Genomic DNA, 9,050 nt, shown 5'->3' with positions numbered 1-9,050 from the left:
TGCCTTCTGTGTATTTGATGACCAGTAGACCATATACAGCAAGAAGCTATGGATTGAAAATGCATGTACACTGTGGCGAGCCATTGTATTCAGAACAGATACAAGCAATTTCGAGGAATACTCCAATTCCTGATAAATGGTTTTAAAAGAAGCTTATTTATATTAAAAGTCACATCATGTGTCTCGTCAGTACTTGTATTATAGCATATGTCTGGATTCCCTGCATGGCATATTTGCTGGAATAATTTAAAAAATGCAAGATCATGTCTGACTTTCATCATCACTAAACACCCCTGTCTTTCAATGATACCCACAAAATACAGGCAATGGTAATAGAAAGCATGCGTTATACTGTGACATCTCATGTGGCTTTTGGCACATCAAGGTTGCTGTGTGGTGTTCAACTGCAATAAGAACAAAACAGTGATGATTGCACTCAGCTGGGAATCTTGGCTATAAATATCCCATTTTGTTTTCCACTGAACTTCAGTTGACTTCTTCCCAGAAATTGCTTGACAAAAAAATCAATGTGCCTGCATAAGCTCTCCCACCACAGTGGAAAGTGCTTCCAAATACAGTATAGGAATGTGTATTATTCATGAACATCATGCTGATGCAAGGCCAACGGCTCAGCCTAGACTCCTTGATGTCTGAACTGGCCTTCATCACCATTGAAAATCTCCCTGTGATCCCGACTTGGCAGTCACTTAGCTAAAACGATTGTTACTTCTTTGTAATATTCAATAATGCACTCAGGATCAGAGAGAAATCAAGTGTTTATGTTTTGTTTGTCACACACACATGTAAGCAACATTCATGAAAACAGCAAGTTGGTAGTGGTAATTAAAAAATTTGTGTGTGGCCATGATGTTGGTGTTTTTATGAATTTGAATATTGCGGATATGACACACAGTGCGTTTGTATTACTACAGAAATAATAATAAGCTATTGCTCGGTCATCCATCATTGAAATATTGATGCCGCTGCTGTAAGGCCGTTTGGTGTTGGAAGGACACTTCTCAAAGATAGTGAGATTTTCTCAGGCCCTGTCTGATCAAAGTGCTGCTTGGCTCATTCATAACTATTATGATGACACTGCACTTGCACTTGCAGATCTTGCCAGAATTTTTCCAAACTTAATGCTTAAACTACACATTGCTAATTTAGTCCAAAATCATGTTCCCTGACAACAAAAGGAAATGGATGTAATGTAGAGGGAAATTTCAAAGATCGTACATTGCTGAATTTGAATTCCATTTGATGCACAAAAACTCAGTTTAAACCAGGGTCGTGCAAGACTCAGGAAATCTCATCAGATTTCAGTCAAAAACATTAAGGCATTTCCCTGGGTGTGTTTTGACATTAGAAAAAAACAAACAAACAAAAAAACAGCCTGAATAAGCAGTGTTGACAGGCGTGTCAAATGAAAACATGTCTTCCAAGTTATGTGAAGTCATAAGTTTAAAGTTGGAGAGAAATTTCTAACGTTTTAAATTCAACTCGTCATGGTTGTGTTGCTGGTGTTTTATTGTGTCTTAAAAAGAATAATCAACATTTTTTTAAAGACAAAGCTTAACTGTACAGTTAACATTTTTTCTGTTTCTCATTCTAGTCCACAAAATACAAACACATTAGTTTAATACTATAGTGCTGTGATTTTTAACCACAGTACAACAACACATCACGGTGCGCTATGAGATCAGCAGGGGTCCCGTGAGAAATGAACAAATTTAATGATTAGTCTGAAAATTATTAGTTATTACAAATAATGTACACTTTCTATGTTCTCTGATCTTTGTTCATCTACAGTAGCTTTGCCACTGGATGTCCATTCTACATTTTGTGTTCAAGCACAAAACAAGAGGAACAAAATCAGCATTATTTCACTAGATTTAATTTCTGTGACATTTCTATTTGATGATATGCCATGAGATGTGTCATGGCACAATAGAGGTTGGCAAACACTATATAGTGTTGCTCCTAGGAGGATAACAATGCTAGTTGATAGCATCGTTACCCTCATTTTTCAGATTTTCCATCTGCTTAGAAATGAATTGCACATTGCACACTTACACTGATCATCGATTTCTAAATGCCTACTCATGCATCGTCAGTCAGTTCCCCCTCCAACTACTGTGATTATTATATTACTGTAACCATGGTGATTTATATGCTGAATGATTTTTCAGTGGAAATGTATTTATGGAGGAAAGTGTAGGTGGAAGATCAGTGAGCGTTTGTGCATGTGTACAAGAGTGCTGGAGCCTAATTCAATTACACTTTTCACATGTGCACCCCAAAAAACACACATTAGGAAGCTGCAGAAAAGGTTTTAATTTATTTTTGCATTTACAGTTACACGCACGCGCGCGCGCGCACAAACGCACAGACAAGCACGCACACACACGCACACGCGCTCACTCACACGCGCACGCCCGCACGCTTACACGCACGCACGCACGCGTGCTCTCTCACTCACACACTCACACATACATACACAGTCAATAATTTAGTATAAATATGTGAATTTATATTTAAGCATTGTAATCCAATTTGATGTAATTATATTTATTGTAATTATTTTTATTTAAAAAAATCATAATCAAATCATGACTAATTGATTCATTCATGGACTACACTAACGTACCTGCGTGAAGTTGGCCCCCCATTTCTTGCAAAAATAGGGGGAAATAGTTTGTTTTGTTTGTGCCGCAGGTTACAAACGTCACTTTGTTGTAGCATTTACTCAAAGGCAATTATACCAATAATGAGTTTATGTCTCCATCTAGTGGTTACACATTTGAAAATGAAAACAAAAGTTTATTTTGTAGTAATCTTGCCGTTTTCTGTCTCGTAGCAAATTCAGTCATTACTGTACTTGTTTTGTATAGATTAAAAAAAAATACATATAGTGTCCTGGCTAGCTGCACAAACAATGACATGTATGTAAACTAGTAAAAATTAAGACCATAATATTATTTTAATGTGTATATTATTAAAGATAAGGATAAAGATGTCCTTTAATGGTCCCACAATGGGGAAATTTGAGGTGTTACAGCAGCAAAGATATAGATCACACAGAGGCGGCGGCGTAATGTTGCCGTTAGTGTATAACATTAGCAGCAGACATTCATAAAAAGCATGCAAATATACACAGTATAAACGTATATACACAAATCCCCAAGTATATACACACTTACATCCCACAACATATACAAATGTAAGGAAACACTCCTCATGCCTGTCCATGGTACAGAGGGGAAATGAATAAAAACGCTGTAGTGATAACAAATACTGAATGATTGAAAATACTGCAAGGATAAAAATACCGCGATTATTGTTTAACCGGTTGACCGTACGTTTGACTGTAATTTTCACGAAACTAGATTGTGGTGGCTTCAAGTCGCTTCTTACATAGTTAGTTAATCCACATGCGCGATCATGATCAGTGATCATCCCTAAAATGAATTTATTTCTTTTAGCTGCAGGGGGCAACGTTGTTCTACAGGAACGAGCACAAGTTTTCTTGTGTCAGCTTTCTTTTGTTTTCAAAGAGGGCGTAGCCCATCTGTGAAATAGAGACTTTATGAAGGGATCGATCACGAATCCATTAGTCATAAATTGGCAATTATTATTCTCAGAGATACTCTAGTTGCGTAAACCTAACCAGATTGAAGGCATCTAAAATTTACAAGATGATTTATCAACGTAATTAGTCACATTCTAAAAACTTTAATCAGTCAATCAGCGCTGTTAAACAGGACCAAGGGTGGAGCCAGATATTTTTCAGGTCAAGCCAGCCGCCACTGTTATTTTTAATACTGTGCATCACGGTGCATTACGGTAATGCACCGAAAGCGCGTGCTGTTGGCCACCTTCAAAATAAAAGCTCACAAACTCATGTATGCACGTCAGTGGTTTGGATTTAAAATTATGTTATTAAACTTCTCTGTTCACCCAGGGAGTATGCAAACTGTCTCAGAATTGCACCAAGAAATGTTCCGAATTGATATAGGAAGAGAAATTAATGTTTACTGTGCATCAATGGCTGACATTACAACTGGTTTAAAAAAAATAATAATAAGTTTTCGTTATCCCGCAACCAGACCAGTGCTGGTACACAATAGACCACCCCAGGTATCCAACCAAGGTACTTTCTTTAAAATCTGATGTGGCATTTCAAAATAAAAGGCAGAGGAAATCTCAACTTTTGACCATTACACCCGATTACAAAAAAAATCATTAAAAATTAAGGTTTCGTTATCCCGCAACCAGACAAGCGCTGGGGCACACTAGGCCACCGCAGGAATCCAACCAAAGTACTTTCATCAAAATCTAATGTGGGATTTCAAAATAAAAGGCCAAAGAAATATCAATATTTGACAAATACAATATTTGACAATTACACCTGATTATCATTTTTAACGATTTTTCGAATTCAAACATTGATATTTCTTTGGCCTTTCATTTTGAAATGCCACATCAGATTTTGATGAAAAAACTTTGGTCGGATACCTGGGGCAGGGGGTAAGTGTGCCCCAGCAGTAGTCTGGTTGTGGCATAATAAAAACTTAATTTTTAACAATTTTTCAAAATCGGGTGTAACTGTAAAATGTTGAGGTTTCTTCTGCATTTTATTTTGAAATGCCACGTCAGATTTTGATGAAAGTACTTTGGTTGGATACCTGGGGTGGCCAAGTGTGGCCCAGCAGTAGTCTGGTTGCGGCATAACAAAAACTTAATTTTTAATGATTTTTCAAAATCGGGTGTAACTGTAAAATTTTGAGATTTCTTCGGCCTTTATTTTGAAATGTCACATCAGATTTTGATGAAAGTACTTAGGTTGGATACCTGGAGAGGTCTAGTGTGGCCCAGCAGTAGTCTGGTTGCGGGATAACGAACACTTAATTTTTAATGATTTTTCGAAATCAGGTGTAAAGGTCAAACATTGATATTTCTTTGGCCTTTTATTTTGAAATGCCACATCAGATTTTGATGAAAGTACCTTGGTTGGATACCTGGGGTGGTCTACTGTGTCCCAGCAATAGTCTGGTTGCGGGATAACGAAAACTTAATTCTTAATAATTTTTTTTAATAGCAGTTTAATAACATTATTTTAAATCCAAACCACTGACGTGCAGACATGAGTTTGTGAGCTTTTATTTTGAAGGTGGCCAACATCAAGCGCTTTCGGCGCGTAATGCATCGTGATGCACAGTATTAAAAATAACAGTGGCGGCTGGCTTGACTTCGTCTTTGCGAGTGGAGGCTGGCCTGACTGCAGTGGTGGCCAGGATGACACAACACACTTAAATTAAACTTGTCTTTACTTTAAACAAAGACCTTGTATTTCTACCAATTGAACTTTCATTCTTTAAAAATGCAGTTCATATAAAAAAAACTGGCAGAGACACACTATCAAGGGATCTATCAATACCGCGTATATCTCGTAACGCGCTATAACTTTGGAACCACAGCGCACATTTTAATCAAATAATTCACACAGGAGAATTGTATATTCTTCAAGTTGAATGCATTGCACAGTTTGTCTTTCTTCCGAACACTTTGTCAGTTTTCAGATGATAAAGACAATTTTGATGGCTGAGAAGTCAATGTTTGTGACACTAATCGCAGTATGGTTTCATTCTAATTGTCTGTTTGCACTCAAAACGCAATTTGTTTGCCTCGAACCTGAAGACGTCCAGCGGCATGACGTCATCCAAGGGCAACTCCAATTGACAAACTAAAATAAGACCCTTAAAGTTAGAGGCTGATGTGCTCGTTTATTATTTCCATTTTTTTTCAATTCAACTCGAACCTTTGTGTAGCAAAGAGAATAAACAACAAACTGATCTTGAATTCTACTACTACTACTACTACTACTACTACTACTACTACTACTACTACTACTACTACTTATAATAATAATAATTTATTATTATTATTACTTTCAAATGAAAACGAAAATAACCTGTAGTTAGGACAGCTTTGACATTATCATTAAATATTTTGACTTTTATTACACATGCCATATCTATCTATCTATCTATCTATCTATCTATCTATCTATCTATCTATATGTCTGTCTGTCTGTCTGCCTGCCTGCCTGCCTGTGTGTCTGGTTGTTTTGCTAGACCAATTATCAATTCTCCATCATCTATCAAAATTATTTCATCTTAAATTACAGTATATTGATAATTTAATTTAAAGTTTAGAATCTTATTAATTTGCTGGACAAAATATCAGTTTAATTTTTTTCAATCTTATTAATACAAATATAGATCAAAGGTAAGCACAATGGCCTCACAGTGCAGAGGTCGTGGGTTCAATTCCCGCTCCGGCTTTCCTGTGTGAAGTTTGCATGTTCTCTCCGTGCCTGTGTGGGTTTCCTTCTGGTACTCCAGTTTCCTCCCACATTCCAAAAACATGCACGGCAGGTTGATTGGACACTCTAAATAGCCTCGAGGTATGAGTGTGAGCGTGGTTGGTTGCTCGTCTATGTGTGCCCTGCGATTGGCTGACAACCAGTTCAGTGTGTACCCCGCCTACTGCCCGAAGATAGCTGGGATAGACTCCAGCACCCCTCGCGACCCTTGTGAGGAGAAGCGATACAGATAATGGATGGATGGATGGTCAAAGGTAGTTATCTCCCACCATAGAGTCGAAACATTTATTTTTGTAGCCCATACGATAGCGTTAAATATCCACATTTCAGGTGAATTTTAGCTGGTAAAGTATGTTAGCAAAATTAGTATTTTACTTTTAAAGTGTTGAAATCATTACTGAATGAATTAATTAAAAAATATGACTTAAACTTGAGTAACTCATTACTCTAAAAAGACAGTAATATTGGAAAGAAACTTATTATTTTTCACATGCAAGATATGTCATATATTCAATTTTGGAAGTGACTTGCCCAACAATGCAAGCCACAAAGTGACAAGGAGTGGCTTTATGGCTTCTCCTCCCCACCTTGTAGCTCTGTCCCTAGCACATTTCAGTGTGCATGCGTTTGTGATTTGTGCCCGGCCTTTATTTACATGAATTGCATTTGTGTATTAAGAACGTAATACATTAAGATTATTGTGTTATTATTAGCAAGAGCAACATCATTGGGGTGACCCTGACTATGGCAGTGCCGATGAAGAGGTGGTGCTAGTCTTGAAGGGGTAGAGAAAAATGGGGGCGTCTTATCGGTGAAGAATGAAGCAGGAACCAGCGATATCTAGACCGGTAGAGTTGTGGATCAGGCTGCTGTATTGAAGACATTTGTATTCTGCATTGTATATTACAAAAATTATGCGACCTAAAATCACTTTCATCACTAATTAGTATGTGGGGCCATTGCAATATAGAAGGGGAAAGAAAATGTTCGGCTTTAGGTCGGGTGCACCAGGGGCCATCTCCAGCTCAAATTCCGGGGCCCGTTTTTGGGCCCAGTACATCCCGGACTGATAATATACAGTACATGTTTCATTGTAGAGACAGTGTTCATTTCTTGTCAGCTGAGTGCTTCATTTTTGAATGTATAAATAGAGCCTGTGTATGGGCTGATATTTGTGCCACTAGAAACTGGATCTGAATATTATCGTTTTGAATGTGAATTGCTTAACTTGAATATTTGAATTGAAAACTGAATATTTGATTCAAAAAATGAATTATTGAATTTAAAATTGAATTACATTAATTGCATATTTATTGTTGAATTAGAATCCAAATTTTTCCATCTACAATTTATAGAATTCAATAATCAGGTTTTCCATTCAATAATTCAGTTTTCAATTCTAATATTCAAGTTAAGCAATTCACATTCAAATCGGTACAATGACAATAAAGGGATTTCTAATTCTAATTCTAATATTCAGATTCAGTTTCTAGTGGCACAAATATCAGCCCATAGGGGTGCCTCTAGGATGAGCAATGGATTCCAGGTACATACATCTCCTCGTCGGCCAATCAGCCCCTTTGTTATGAAGGCTGTAAACTACTCCATTAGTATTGCCAGCCGCCATCTTCAGTCGACTTTGATTGTGCTTTTGCAGGACCGAAAGAGACCTCTGGAGGGCGCCATGCGACGGACACTTGCAAGGCTGGTTACTCCTTTGTTCTCTGGCGTATTTTATATTTTATATATATCTTATATTCCATGCAATGGCAGCTGGCAATACTAATGACGCAGTTTACGGAATTCAAAACGAAGGTGATGTTTGGCCGAAGAGGAGATCTTGATGTATGTGCCTGAAATCCATCGCTCATCCCAGAGGCACCTAAAGTTCCTGTATATCTGTCACTGAAGTTTGAATTTTCACTCGGCAAAATGAATGTGAGCTTTTGCCGTTTTGAATTTTTAGTGAGGTGCACTTTTTTGAGGAATTAAAAACGCATTTTACAGTCTCAAATTCATTTTCAAGTTTATTGGGATACAGTTTCTAACAAAAGTTTGCAATTCAATAATTCAAGTTAAGCAATTCACATTCAAATCGATAATATTCAGATTCAGTTTCTTGTGGCACAAATATCAGCCAATACCTGTGACTTACCTAAATGCTGCAGCTCGTTTCATCAGTACTTTCTCTTAATTTGCAGTTTCAAAACATAGTCGAGTCGATTGTGAACATATATGTTTAGCTAAGTAACTGTAAAAATGTGCAATAAAATATTACATTCAGGGTGCCATCCTTTCTGTCCAGGCCAGTTTCATTTGTTTGTGTGTATGTGTGTGTGTTCCTATTTTTCTTTTTCCTAACTGGCCTATTTGTACGATATTTCAGTTATGTGAGATATGGGACCTGTACGGGTGGAAGGTCATGGATATGATGTTGTGGCTGGACACAAAATGTGGGTCTCACACCACTGAGGAGGGGCAAAGTCTCACGGGGACTGAAACCAAGAGAATGGATTATTGAGAAAAAAACAGGATTTTGACTCTGTATGAGGCAAATGCAAACCAAAATAGAGGCGGTGACAGCTTCCTCTATCAAGACCCAGTGGGAGCGCTTATTCAGTTTTGTGCGGTGAGATAAGGGGGAGATTTATTTATTCAGGCTGAT

Source organism: Idiotropiscis lumnitzeri, chromosome 3 (assembly GCF_059441095.1).
Source record: "Idiotropiscis lumnitzeri isolate Australia: NSW breed Sydney's pygmy pipehorse chromosome 3, RoL_Ilum_1.0, whole genome shotgun sequence".
Lineage (NCBI taxonomy): Eukaryota > Metazoa > Chordata > Actinopteri > Syngnathiformes > Syngnathidae > Idiotropiscis > Idiotropiscis lumnitzeri.
This window is presented reverse-complemented; position numbering follows the sequence as displayed.